This window comes from Erpetoichthys calabaricus, chromosome 6, assembly GCF_900747795.2.
Source record: "Erpetoichthys calabaricus chromosome 6, fErpCal1.3, whole genome shotgun sequence".
NCBI lineage: Eukaryota > Metazoa > Chordata > Cladistia > Polypteriformes > Polypteridae > Erpetoichthys > Erpetoichthys calabaricus.
This window is the reverse complement of record NC_041399.2, coordinates 89,455,232-89,469,382: the sequence shown is the minus strand read 5'-3', so window position 1 is coordinate 89,469,382 and position 14,151 is coordinate 89,455,232. Positions and strand designations below refer to the sequence as shown.

General features: G+C 34.8%; 1 protein-coding gene across 2 annotated transcripts in view; it reads left to right on the top strand.

Moving 5' to 3' along the window:
- The window catches only part of LOC114653468 (cadherin-18), a 1,070,530-nt gene that overhangs the window by 205,721 nt on the left and 850,658 nt on the right, over positions 1-14,151 (top strand). The window contains exon 1 of one of the 2 annotated variants that reach the window (XM_051928933.1): positions 8,350-8,544. The exons of the other annotated variant lie outside the window; for it this stretch is intronic. The gene's annotated coding sequence lies outside the window, so the exon portion shown is untranslated. Of the gene's footprint in view, positions 1-8,349; positions 8,545-14,151 lie in introns of those variants that run through there. 2 annotated transcript variants of the gene reach the window in all.

The window sequence follows — 14,151 nt, the reverse complement described above, 5'->3', positions numbered from 1 at the left end:
GTTACATTCTCATTTCACTTTTGTCCTTTATAATGAATCATTTCATTTTTTTGAACATACAAATAAATAGTGGCCTTATGTTGTGTTTTGAAAGATTAAGTTTCTTTTTCATTTTTTAAAATTTTTTCTATTTCTCTCTTAGTTGTATTAACAGTTGAATTCAGTTTTGTTTTGTTTTTTTGTGCATTTTGCCTTGCACTTGAGGTTATGTTTTCTTGCTCCTTTTATTTAACTAACTAATTCAATAAATTTGATGATTGAAGAAATGTATTATTTTTTGATTGTGCGATGGTTTTGTTGGTTTTAGCCATGGGGAGAATGGAAAAAGTAATGCTATGAATTCTTAAGATTTATGCTAAACTGCTGTCCAGTTTTTCTTTCTTTTTGTTTCTGTGGCTACTCACTGCAGTATTTGGGTATTTAAAGATTCTTGCCTTTTCTAGTGATTTTCATTCACTCTTCAGCAAATTGTATTTCTAGTCACTCAAGTGTGTAAGTAAATGATTCTTTCCTATGGGTAAAATACTGTAAACAGCCAATAAAATGACAAGTTTTATATAATGGTTTTTGGTGGTTCTGAAAAATTCAGTTTTACCAGTTTGTAATATAAGCAATACTTTTTCGTACCTTATGTAACCACTTTGTCAGTTTTTCAAAAGTAATTTAAATAGTAAATACTGTATACAAAACAACACATGAAGAGGTTTAAGAATTGGGTATAGAAAATCTCTTTAACATAATGCAATGTACAACCATACAATAAGTAGTGTAAAATGTATATTCTGCAGAGCTGGCATAAAATGATGGCTATCAGATAATCAGGGTACTCCCACTGCTTTTGACTTGAACTGCTTGATGTTAATAATGTTCTGGTCTGGGCTTTTATGCCAGGGTATAATGTGCCCAACTGTAGAGATAAGTACTTTTTGCAGTAGGAACCATATAATCTGGGCAAATTTTATTTTGAGAGGTTTTAATGTAAAAATCTATAATTAATGGTAAGTAAAAGCCTTTGATTTCATTTCACACTCCTTTGAAAAGTATCTCCTTCTGGTGTGATTATGCTGAAATATCACACAGTGTATATCACCAGTTAGGGCACTTCTATAGCACAGTAGTAAGTTTAAACATTTCCTCAGGAGTCAATCTTGTGTTTTCTCAACATTATCAAAGTTGCAAGGGTGCAGTCCTCTTCTTCAGGCGTTTTGGATTTTCTGTGTAGTAGCAAAGCCCAAGTACATTAATATATAATTTATACTTTTTATACCCTTCTGATTTCATATGAAGTCTTTTAGATTTCGCCTATTCAACAATTTGATGAAACTTATGCAGTTATTGAGTGTACATTGAAGGAAATATGACATTTAAACAATGCAAATAAACAATGCTTTATTCTTTTGTGTAATTTAATCAAGGTGAACAAGGCTTATGTATATACTGTATTTGCAGTTTTAAATCACACTTTTTAGCAAAAGCAAGATACATAACCCAACACTACAGCAATGCCTGAGGAAATGACAGACCGTATCCTGCATAACTGAAGCAATCATGTTATATTACTTAGAAAATCAATAATTTTGAAATTATTAAGCCAGACTTAAATATAATATTGAAAATATAACACATCATGAGGGCCAATTAGTTTGATCTTTAAAAATTCCACAAAAATCACTATTTTTTTCTTTTTTAAAACAAGAATTAAGAAAAAAATAAGCAGTAACATATGCATGAGCATAGATTATTAGCCCTCCAACAGAAAATCAATAACAGATTTCATTTATTTATTTACAATTTCATTTACAAGAACCACATTATTAAAATTTAGCTTTCTATTAAGATCTGGATTAAGAGCCATGCTGCTGTAGGATATACACCCACACATTATGCAAGTCTTTTAAAATATTGTCATAAAAATGACAATTCATGATTTACGAAGCATCTAATTACAAAGCCGCAGTACCTTAATGTCAGCACAGTGTTAGGATAGCAGTTTTAGGGTGGTAGATTTTATACACACAGGACAGATATTATACTACAAGTGCATGTGGACAGAAAAAAACAAAACAACTTACTGTAACTGTTAGCTAAGTTTATGCAATGTACAATGTGGAATCCGTTCACACCAAACCCTATCCACACTAACTGTTAATCTTAACATTTGTTCTAAAACTCTACTGATATTGTGTCTTAACTGCAATGTGCTCAAGGTGTTGTTCACACTAAAGCCTGACTACACTAACCTCTAACCTTAACTTCTGTCTTAAAACTATTCTGACTTTATGTGCTTGTGATGAGAGAGGTTTGTGGTGCAGCACATTTTAAATAAATCAATGATAAATAAGTAGAAGTCTCAGAGCATGCAGGCTCTAGTGGCTGTGAGTTACATGAGTTGGGGTTTTAATGATTGACTGAAGCTGTCGGCGGACATCTCCTCATGCTGCAAGATCCATACGGGATAAGCACAGCAGATTAACTCTTTCCAACTATTTTCAATGGAAAGTCGATAATACATGCTCAAAAAGTTGTCAGCAGTCACTGGATGATGTATTTGTCTCATTTGCATATCCTTATTACAGTCATATGAAAAGTTTGGGAACCCCTCTTAATTATTTGGATTTTTGTTTATCATTGGCTGAGCTTTCAAAGTAGCAACTTCCTTTTAATATATGACATGCCTTATGGAAACAGTAGTATTTCTGCAGTGACATTAAGTTTATTAGATTAACAGAAAATATGCAATATGCATCAACAAAATTAAACAGTTGCATAAATTTGGGAACCCCAACAGAGATATTACATCAATACTTAGTTGAGCCTCTTTTTGCAAATGTAACAGCCTCTAGATGCCTCCTATAGCCTTTGATGAGTGTCTAGATTCTGGATGGAGGTATTTTTGACCATTCTTCCATACAAAATCTCTCCAGTTCAATTAAATTTTATGGCTGCCGTGTATGGACAGCCTGCTTCAAATCATCCCGTAGATTTTCAATAATATTCAAGTCAGGGGACTGTGATGGCCATTCCAGAACATTGTACTTCTGTTTGTGTTTTGGGTCATTGTTGGAATATCCAACCTCTGTGTAACTTCAACTTTGTGACTGATGCTTGAACAGTATCTTCATCAGAATCCTAAAGAATTTGTTGATATTTGGTTGAATTCATCCGACCCTTGACTTTAACAAGGGCCCCAGTCCCTGAACTAGGCACACAGCCCCACAGCATGATGGAACCTCCACCAAATTTGACAGTAGGCAGTAGGTGTTTTTCTAGGAATGTGGTGTTCTTCTTCCACCATGCAAAGCGCTTTTTTGTTATGACCAAATAACTCAATTTTTGTCTCATCAGTCCAAAGCACTTTGTGACAAGATATCTTGTCTAAATGAGCATTTGCATACAACAAGTGACTCTGTTTGTGGCGTGAGTGCAGAAAGGGCTTCTTTCTCATCACCCTGCCATACAGATGTTCTTTGTGCTAATTGCGCTGAACTATAGAACGATGTACAGATACACCATCTGCAGCAAGATGTTCTTGCAGGTCTTTGGAGGTGATCTGTAGGTTGTCTATAACCATTCTTACAATCCTGCGCATATGCCACTCCTGTATTTTTCTTGGCCTGCCAGACCTGGGTTTAACAGCAACTGTGCCTATGGCCTTCCATTTCCTGATTACATTCCTTACAGTTGAAACTGACAATTTAAACCTCTGAGATACCTTTTTGTAGCCTTCCCCTAAACCATGATACTGAACAATCTTTGTTTTCAGATTTTTTGAGAGTTGCTTTGATGATCCCATGCTGTCACTCTTCAGAGGAGAGTCAAAGGGAAGCACAACTTGCAATTGACCACCTTAAATACCTTTACTCATGATTGGACACACCTGTCTGTGAAGTTCAAGGCTTAATGAGCTAATCCAACCAATTTGGTGTTGCAAGTAATCAGTATTGAGCAGTTACATGCATTCAAATCAGCAAAATTACACGGGTACCCACATTTTTGCACAGCCAGTTTTTCACATTTGATTTAATATCAAATATTATTTGGAAAACACCCCAGTACTTTGATGTTCCTAGAAAATGAAAGACATACCACTGTTATCTTTTTTGTTGAAAGTAGAGTAAATTATGCAGTCTGAGAGGGGTTCCAAACTTTTTCATATGACTTTAACTCTTTAGACTCTGCCCCATTCTTCATAGACATTGCCGTGGACTGACATTAAGCTCATTTTTCCAAAAAACTGCTAGAGGTCATTTGTTTACCAAGTGCCATTAAAGCGAAGTATTGCATGAGTCTGTATGCTCTTGCGTTGTTTCCCTATCTACCTGCAACGACAGCTGATCTTAAGTATCACTGTCCGGAGCACCCACACCACCATATGGGAGCATAAACTTTAAACAAGATGATTATTTCCTATGCTGTGTGGATCACAAGGCAATTTGAATATGAATGCGTCAAGGTGTGCCTTTGCTTGTCACCTATTGGACCGTCAATTTGAAAATCAAAACGACTGACTTTTTTTTTTACCAATCGGATCTCTAAATTTTCCAGGCCCTAATCAAACAAGGTTTAACATATTTACAGGCAGTGTCTACTGCTCTCTGCATAGCAATCAGTTGTAACATGAACTGTTGTCAGTGACTTGAGGAAATAAAAGTCACTTATGTCAACTGAAAATGCAGCTAGATTTCTCTCTAGGCTCTTTTTTAAAATGAGGTTGCCAAAGGGTTCTGTAAAAATTGCTAGATATAGCGACAAAGTCGCCAAGTTGGCAACACTGAGTAGATGCCAGATTTAGAAAGTTGCCTTGAGGCTCGTAACTGTTTTAAAAGAAGACATGCTTGAAGTTTCAACCTCATTTTTATGGATTTATTTATTTTCATTTATTCAACCTAATCTGTTCACCTTGATATCATGGATTATTTATTTATGAAGAACTGCATTTTTTGAAAACACTGTTGTAATAAAAGCACTTGAAGCACTTTACATCAGCTCTTGCTTACTGTGTGTGTCTTCATTTGCCCAGCTCATCATTGGTCTTGTTATCGACAGCCCTTGGTTCAAGCTGCCAAGGACAGCACTCCTAAATAGTGTTGTGGCTCTGCATGCATATGATATTGCATAATTTAAGAAAGCTAATTTGACTTTATTAGCATTGTAGCAATGAATGCATTGTTTGCCTTTTGTCTTAAAAATGAATCATATAGTGTTTTCCCAAGTGTATCCCCATTAACATCTAGTTAGGTTTATTGGCTACTATAAATTGGCCCTGTGTGACTGTCAGAAGGGAGTGTATTTGTAAGTTTGGGCCCTGCAATGGACTGACGCCCTTTCCAGGACAATTTCCTCATTGCACCAAATGCCATCAGCAGCTCCAGCTCCCTCGTGACCTTGAATTAGATTAGGTGGGTTACTTTGAGAATGTTATGTTATGCTCTGTTCAGACAGAAAACATAGAATTACAGAAATATGTAGATAGTTTTTCAAAAATTTAAAAACATTTACATTTAACAACTTCTAGATTTGCAAAAGAGAAAAAAATAATTTCGGGTGACACACCTTCAGTTGCTGCCATCAAACTGGAGAAAAAAAGGCAATAAATAGAGAGCAGTTATCGCCTGTCTCCAGCCGTATTTCTCGTTGTGGTTAGACGATGATAAAAATAAAGCAGGTGGCAAATATATTTTTTAGTTCATTGATAACAGAAAAATGCCATCAGCTTACAGTTTAGTTTGCCTGCTTTAAAAAGAAGCACTGTCACTGTGGTGTGCTAAGATAAACATGAAACATGAATAGGATTTCATCCTACTGACTGTTCACAGAAAACCTCCACATGTGGACACTATGCATGTCACTTACAGATTATCAGTTCATCCATCCATCCATTATTTACATTATTTAAGCCACTTTAGGGTCCTGTTTTGGCACAATGGAAGAACCAATCCTGGACAGTAAGACAAGCAGATTTTAATTATAAAGAAAGCTTTTTTTGCCAGCTAAGCAAACAGGCTTCTTCACTTGGCTGGTCCATTGCTATTGTAACTTCAGCCGTGCCCATTCCCTTGTTGATAATAAAGTCCTGCCAGTGCAGAGGAGCTAGTTATTGTATGAATTCACTGGTGTAGAGTTTTATACAAAGGTGTCTCCTGACAATCAGTGAAGGGTAAACTGTCGGACAATCAGTAAAGGGCAAACTGTCGGACAATCAGTGAAGGGTAAACTGTCGTTGGTGAATGAAAAAAGGACACACTTTGTCAGAAAAGAAAAATATAGTTACTTTTTCTGCCAAAAAAAGTTTACCCCTTTTAAGTGAAGTTACATTTTTAAATATGTTGAAAAGAAAAGAAAACATATTATACCTGGACTAATAGTAATTAAAAAACCTGTTTTACTACTGAAAACAATTTGTGCATGCTGCTCTGGATAGAAAGTATGCATTTTCTGTTTAAATACATTAGACATTAACAATTAGCAATCATTGTATGCTTCTCAAGTGTCTGTCACGGTGTTTGCACGTTGAATAACTTCTATCAATATTTTGAATTCTTTTGGCATTGAAACCCAGAAATGCACTTTATGTATAAGACAAGTGTTATACATCACAGTGCATTTCATAGTGATATAGTGTATAAAAATAAAAAACATATAACATCCCAACTAGAATTTCACTTCTCTCCCTTGTACTGTCTGTAAATCATGGTCTCTTTTAGCATGCAAATTATGTGTGAAAAATCACTTATGTTCTTTTAATTAAAGCTATTATCACTCTATTTATTTTATTTTAAAGCTGATGTAGCTGCGTCTGTTCAAAATTTCCAAAGCTCTGGAGGTCTCAGCTTACTTCATAGCACATTTCAGTGCAATAGTGTGGTGCATGTTCAAATAATTCCACAATTAAAGCACTTTCGTTCTAATAATTTAAGTAAAATACAAAGCAAAACTGTTCAAACAAAAATAGAGAAAAGAACTGATATTACATAGAAAAGAAAGGTTCTTGTTTAAAGAAAGTGCTGTTTAAGGCTTACTTATCTTGTTTCATTTCTTTCGAATTTTGGTCATACAGTCATAGTTTCAAATGTTAATATCAAAATGATCAAGAGACAGTCAGAAAACTGTATGCCAGTGTTGTATTTATAAACTAATATAACAATCTGTGTTTCTAGCAGTAAGACTATTTTATAACTGGCTTAATTAACAGTTTTTACAGGTATAGCTAAAGAAGTTCTATTACATGTTACCTTACAGGGAGGAAAAGATTATACCATAATCTAAGCAATATGAGAAACTGATTTTCTATTGAAATTAAGCACACACCTACTGTATATGAATTTAACATTAACTTTCTAAGATTGGCTAGTACAGCTGACTCTTTGCAGCTACTCTGCTGATACTTAACTATCAGAATGAAGTGCACTAATTTTGGTCATGTGATTCGTTCTTCGTTAATTAATAGAACTATACTAGGATCACTTTGTGTAATTTTAAGTTAGAATTAAAATAGTTCAAATACAATGTTTTCTATTGCTAAAATTATTTACAGGATTATGTGGCAATTACAGGTTTTAAGTTGTTGGGAATATTAAATGATTATCTTTGCATAAATAACATATATAGTTTTTTATTATTATTCAAAATTTACATTTTCTTCATGATGGCATAACAATACTATGTTGTTTTTCCATATTTGTGCTGTCACGATTTTGTAGTTGTTTTTCAAATTGTCGGAAAACGTACTTTATAGATACAGTGGCCAATGCTGATCATGTGGGTATGGTGTACGGCATCACTTCCCTTCCATAATAAAAGCTGGGACTGTGCAATGCTCAGCGTGCAAGCTTTTGGGATGTATTATCTAATCTTTCTTTTTCTTTTTTAATTGTTAGAGAAAAACTTTATCAAGTTTGGATTTTGGACTGTTAACTTTGTTTTCTGAACTTTGATTTTTGCCTAAAATTTTGGTTTAGGTTTCTGGGTTTTTTGATTTTCTAGTCTGAACCCTGCTTGTTAAAATTACTATTTCTTGATGTTTCCTCTGGTTTTTGTCTCCTGGTGGTTTTGCTCTTGTAGTTTGGCCATAACACTTGAGGGCACTGGAACAACTTGTTTAAGTTTCCATACCAGAACAAAGACAAGGAAAAGGGGGTAGGGATAGCAAATTAAAAAAATAAATTAAAATGTTAGTCCAACTTAGTTTTTGCAGTTTATATCTCTTTAAACTTTTCCGAAAGGGAATCAACTGTTTTCCTTTTCAGAAGTGCTTTTGGTAATTTTGGCAAGGTTAGGCTGGAATGAACTGACAAGCTCAAGTTCTGCTTCTCTTTTTTAGTGTCCGCTGATCTTGTGACCCAAAGGGGCAGTACTCCATTCCTAGTCTTGTCCTCCTTGGGCTGAGCAGACTCCTTGGAACTTCCAATTTCAGCATGTCATTCTTGAGATGTTTTGTCTTTTCCTAAAAAAGAAAAAGAGAAGAGAATTCTTTGAGGCATCTGGTCTACTTCGTCCTTGGCCCAGTGGTTTTCTTTGTGCTCCAGATCCATTTCTCAAGGACAGGTAGAGTAAACTGCTAAAAGCTGCTTTCTAAAAGGTGTTGCTCACCCTGACTTTACAATTAGCATCCATTTTACTTTACTGCATATCACAAATGAAACTAATAAATAAAATAATTTGAGGTCATCATTAATCTTAATTTTGTTTAATAATATTTTATGAAGATTCATTTATGTATATTCCTTATAATTTCACTTGTTTGAATTTTTACAACATTTAAACCTAAGTGGTACTTTTCTACCACTGAGTGTGGTCGTAAGCATGTGCCTAGGCCTGTGAGATGCCTGTGTTACTTTGGATACTGTATGGGAGTTCTCCAGTTTCACCCCAATGTCTCAAATTGGTTTGTTAATCTATATTGCTTCCATTATAAGTGGATATAGATGTGGATGGGTGTGTGGATTGTGTAGGTGTGTTCCATTTGCATTCTGTACTTTCCTTACACCTAATGCAACTATTCACCAAGTCAAATTTTTTTGAGTGCTCTACACTTAGACTATTTGGCTTAGAATGTCTGCATATGTGTTAGATAGCTTAAGATCTAAAACCAGTTAATAATAATAATAATAATAATAATAATAATAATAATAATTCATTACATTTATATAGCACAGTTCCAACCATTGAACCGCAATGCTTGGAGTGGCACCAGATAGGATACCATTATCTACGGAAAATCTACTGTGGTACCCCATAGTACATTACTTGTACAACAAGTAGTGGGAAAGTGTTGTCTTACATTATTTTAAACTGAAGTAAAAAGGAATTTCTCCCTCCAACAAACAGTAGAATATTATTTGATAATCTGGCAAGAACTCTTTAATGTTATTGTAGGCAACAGTGACGGTTAATGCTATTCAGTTCATCTCTGTGGTCTGTGTGTTTAATAAGATGTGCGCTCATATAGAGTAAATAGCCTACATACAGTATGAAATAGTATATTTTCATTTACAATATAATAAATATATATTATAATTATTAAGTTACAGTATTTGCGTTTCCTTTTTTTATGCATTGCTTGCCTTTGTTTCCATTCTTGTGCTATATAAATCTGTAAGCAAGAAAGAAGGCTGAGAAAGTTGTTTGTCATGCAGAGATGTCTAGAAAAGAAGTGGCAAAACTACTAGTTAGACACTCATTGGTTTATTTTACCAAAGCAATATTACGCTAAAGTTAAAAAAAAGTGTTACCACGTCCTGATATTTTGAGGCCCCACCTCCAGTAAACCCCAGACACACTGGAGCACCACAGCTGTTGACGTGCTCCACACAGGCACTTTCAAAATGCATCCAAACTTCTCCTACAGCACCTTGAGAAGACAACATTCAGAACATCAAGATCCCCTCAGCTAACTCATTTCTGTTGAATTTTATCTTGGGTTTGCCGACACAGTCTACCTGTGGACTTACATGCTGAGAGATTATTCAATATAATCAAAGTATATACTTATCATTTCTGCCATGATTGACTTGCTTTTTCGTCATGTGGGTAGGGAAAGACACGTGTTTGTGTTAATTTTTATTTAATGGAATTTTTTTTAGGAACAAAATGACTGTAATATTGTATTTTTGTGTGAATATATCTTTTGCTGAACTGTGTGCTATTGTATGTTTTGTTCTCTAATAAAATAAAGAAAAATAATTTGCAATGTCTTACATCATAACAGAAGTGCTACCATGTAATGGGAATAACTGTCAGTGAGATAGTAATCTTGAGATCACAGACTCATCACAGACTTCAACATACTATTATCAGAAGTGGGAAACTATGCACTATTTATAGTAAATGCACAATGAAAAAAGAACATTTCTGCTGTTTTAATTCCACCTCCATTCACGCCCATTACCTCATTCAGGCCATTAGTGAAGGATGTGTTTTTCACAAAGCCTGCAGAATTTCAGTCTGTTTTATTCAGTGACAATTATTTATTACTTGTCTTCAAGAAACATCTACTGGGATATCATCTTTTGATTGATGAGGAGGTTACAGTTGCTTTTATTGACTGGTTTCAAGTCCAGAATTAATCATTCTTTTATATATGAACAGTGCTGAATTCAAAGTGGAAACATGGTGCTAAGATAAGAGGAGAGCAGAATGAGAATCCGTAAAAAAAAAAAGAGTGTCAGTTTACATTTTATTATTTTTATTATGTAGAAAATAATAGACGATTGCTCAAATCTTAATTGAATGAGTGTTAAATAAAGACATGCCTCTCAATCTTTTAAATCTGCCATTCATGAGAAATCTCAATGCTGTATTTAAATTCATAATCCATGCTCATTTGCTTTGGTGTGAATGTCTGGAAGTAATGTGGGAAATAAGGAATCAAGCACTTAATGGTGAAACAAATATCTACTATTTTTTCTGATATGCTAACAAAAGATTTTAAAAGTATTATTATAATAATAAACATGTTAATTACACTCACATTGTGTATTTTCTTCATAAAGCTACCTTTAATATTAAGCTTATATATATTGTCAGAAACTGCTTAATTTACTTCAACTGGTTTTCCTAACCAAATAATATGATGCCATCCAAAAATTAAAATAAATAAATAAATGTTTTTTTGAATCCAATAACCTTATCAATTACAGCACTGGAGAGAAATGTAATGGGGAAGAAAAAATAGATCCTTTGTCCAAATAAGAAACTGATATAATATCAAACCAATTAAACATTCTTTGTTCCAAAAAGATGGCCAGCACATTAATGTGAATCCTAATACAACAATCTCAAGGCCATTTAATCCAATTCAGGGTCATAGAGGAGCTGGAGCTGGTAACTCTGAATGCTAGGCAGGAAGCAACCCTGAATAGGACTCCAGTTCATCACAGGGCGCACTCATGCAAGTCCAGTTTAGAATCACCAATTTGGGATGTGGGAGAAAATGTATTACCTGAAGAAATCCTTTATAGGCACAGTAAAAATGTGCAAACACCCCAAAGCTGGCCAACAGGCATATTGGGTAGAATGTGGTAAGCAATCCTGAACTGGATGCCACTTCATTTTAGAGTCCACTCATGAACATATACTGTCATATTGGCATACCCAAGATAAATCCACCCAGACCCGCATGAGACAAGGACAAGCAGCAGCAGTAAGCACTATCCAATGTGATATCTTAATCAGAATCAAATTATATTTACTATTATTTTTCACTAAGCAAATCTTTATGAATTATAATTATACTGAGACTTCCTGTTACATAATAATAGAAGAAGCAAGTACAGAAAGTTGCAGGATGGATGACTCTATACACTATGAGTATGGATGACTTTATATTTTATTGTTCAGTACAGTTCCTTCAGAGATAAAAATGTAAACAGTTTGAGGATGGACATGCTATATGACTTGTATTGAAAGCAGGAATAAACTGTAACTTTGTGGTTTGCTCTCTAGCCAGCAGGCCACGCTGCTAGAGATAACCACACACACAAAAGCACCCTATTGTATTTCTTTCCATCTCTGTCTGTCTTCTTCTTTCTTCTCATCTGTTTGTGCCAGCCTGACTGTTTTTTGATCTGCTGTGAATTGTGTGGCAGCATAAAACTGCTGAGTCCCAGTTTGGGCCACAGGCAACAACACTGCATCAAAGACAGAGCTGCAGTCTGAAATGAGAAAGATTAATCTTTGGAATAATTAGAAATAAGTCACAGCAATTGCACTAAAATGCCAGGCTGAAAAGAAACTAAATCAGTTTTCTTGTTGTTGCTTGAACTTAAGAACAATGTTCTTCTAGAGCATTAGCACTTTTCATTATTAAAGTAAACAATTAAGGCATTTAAAACATTTTTAATGTGCATAATTGTTATATTGAGTGATCATCTTCAGTTTGGTGTTCTTAAACTCTCTTTGGTGTTCTTAAACTTACATGTGTTGCATGCAATACCAAAGAAGGTTTGGTTGTCGTACTACTGCTCACTATAATCGGTGACAGAGGCAGGACTCCTTACTTTGCAGGTCATTTTGTGCCATTCTTTCCACTTCATACAGCAGATGGCCTGGAAATGTAAAGTAATGCTCAGTCTCAAATACTGTACCTAAATATCGTAAGGCTGCATTGAATAGCTTACCAACCTTACCACCATCTGTTTTTACTCACATCACTTTTTTTTAACTCATTATTAGTCCTAAATTGCTCATCCCAAATTTTTTGAAATGTGTTACATGTCAGCAATCTCAAGAATGGATGTATCTTTACAGAATTGAAGTTGACCAGACTAAACATTAAACATTTTGTCTTTATATTGTTTGTGATAGATTGCATGTCAAAACAAATTTTGAAATCATTGTTTTCTGTTTTTTTTTTCTGTAATGTCCCACCTTTTCCAAGTTGTGGTGTACATCCCAAAGATGTGTATTTGAGGTTAATCAACAATTCAGTTCTAAATTAGCTCCATGAGTGGGCCCTGCAATGGAGTAGACTAAATACATTTTATAATGTAATGGTATGTAATTATGAAGATCACAGTACTAAGGAAAAATCACAGGTATAACATAACATTATTAAGCCTGATTAACCCAATTAGATAAAGTCAAATTTTAAATCAGAAATTACTGAATTCTTACTGCTAGACAAAACAGAGTGGGCTCTTGTGTCCAAGTTGGGACAACAGAATTATGTGGAGAGAATGAGAGATGAATTTGAATGTACAAACAAAGTTTAAACATTATAAAAGTGCACATAAAAGCCTTAATTTTCTCTGTTTTTGTGGTGTGGATGCAGCTATAGACTATTTTACAAGAACAAACCTAAACATAATTTATATAGTAAACATAATAGAAGATTAAAATATGCATATTGTGAGATTTCTGAGCTCTTTTGAGACCTTCTCCTACAGTGCTGCATGTCGAAATGCTGTTGATGCATCTGTCAAGGATTCCTTGTCCATCGTTGAGGCAACACCGAGGCAACTGGAAGTTATCAGCCTCCCCATGTAACATGTCTGTCACCTGATGACTGATGCGGTGAGCATTCTAACCCGGACACTGACCTGGCCCAGTCATTGCTTATTTTCTCTGTTTGTATTGAAGTGGTAGCTTCCGTTTGAATAAATACCCTGAATATTCCTGTTTTGATGGGGGTGCAAGACAGCGACTCGCGTGTCCACAAGATTTCTAGACAATGGACAACTACACCAACAACTAAAAAGACAAATCTAAGCTAACTTGCTTCTCTTCTGTCTGTCTTAATCTTGTGAAGAGAACAGAAACATTTGAATTATATTTTATTTGCTCAAATAACTGCCCAAGGAAACATTCAGCCAATTTTTAAATTACTTGATGAGATTTTTGGTTTATTGGCTGCTTGATGCATGTTTGTCTTTTTTTATAAGCTTCTCTGTGCTTTTGTACAGCATGCATCCTCAGCAAATTCATAAGTTGAAGGTGCTACATGGATGGGCACCAGCAGCTGCTAGACTATTCTGTCACGGATTAGCTTTCCCATCAAATTTGAAAGAGAAACTTATAAAGCTAAAGATGTAATCAACACACAAGTCATTACTTTCTGGATTAAGTAACACGAACAAAGAAAAATACATGTGCTAACACATCTGTGTCTTTACCCAAGCTATGACATTACAGACTTCAGAATCTTGACGATAC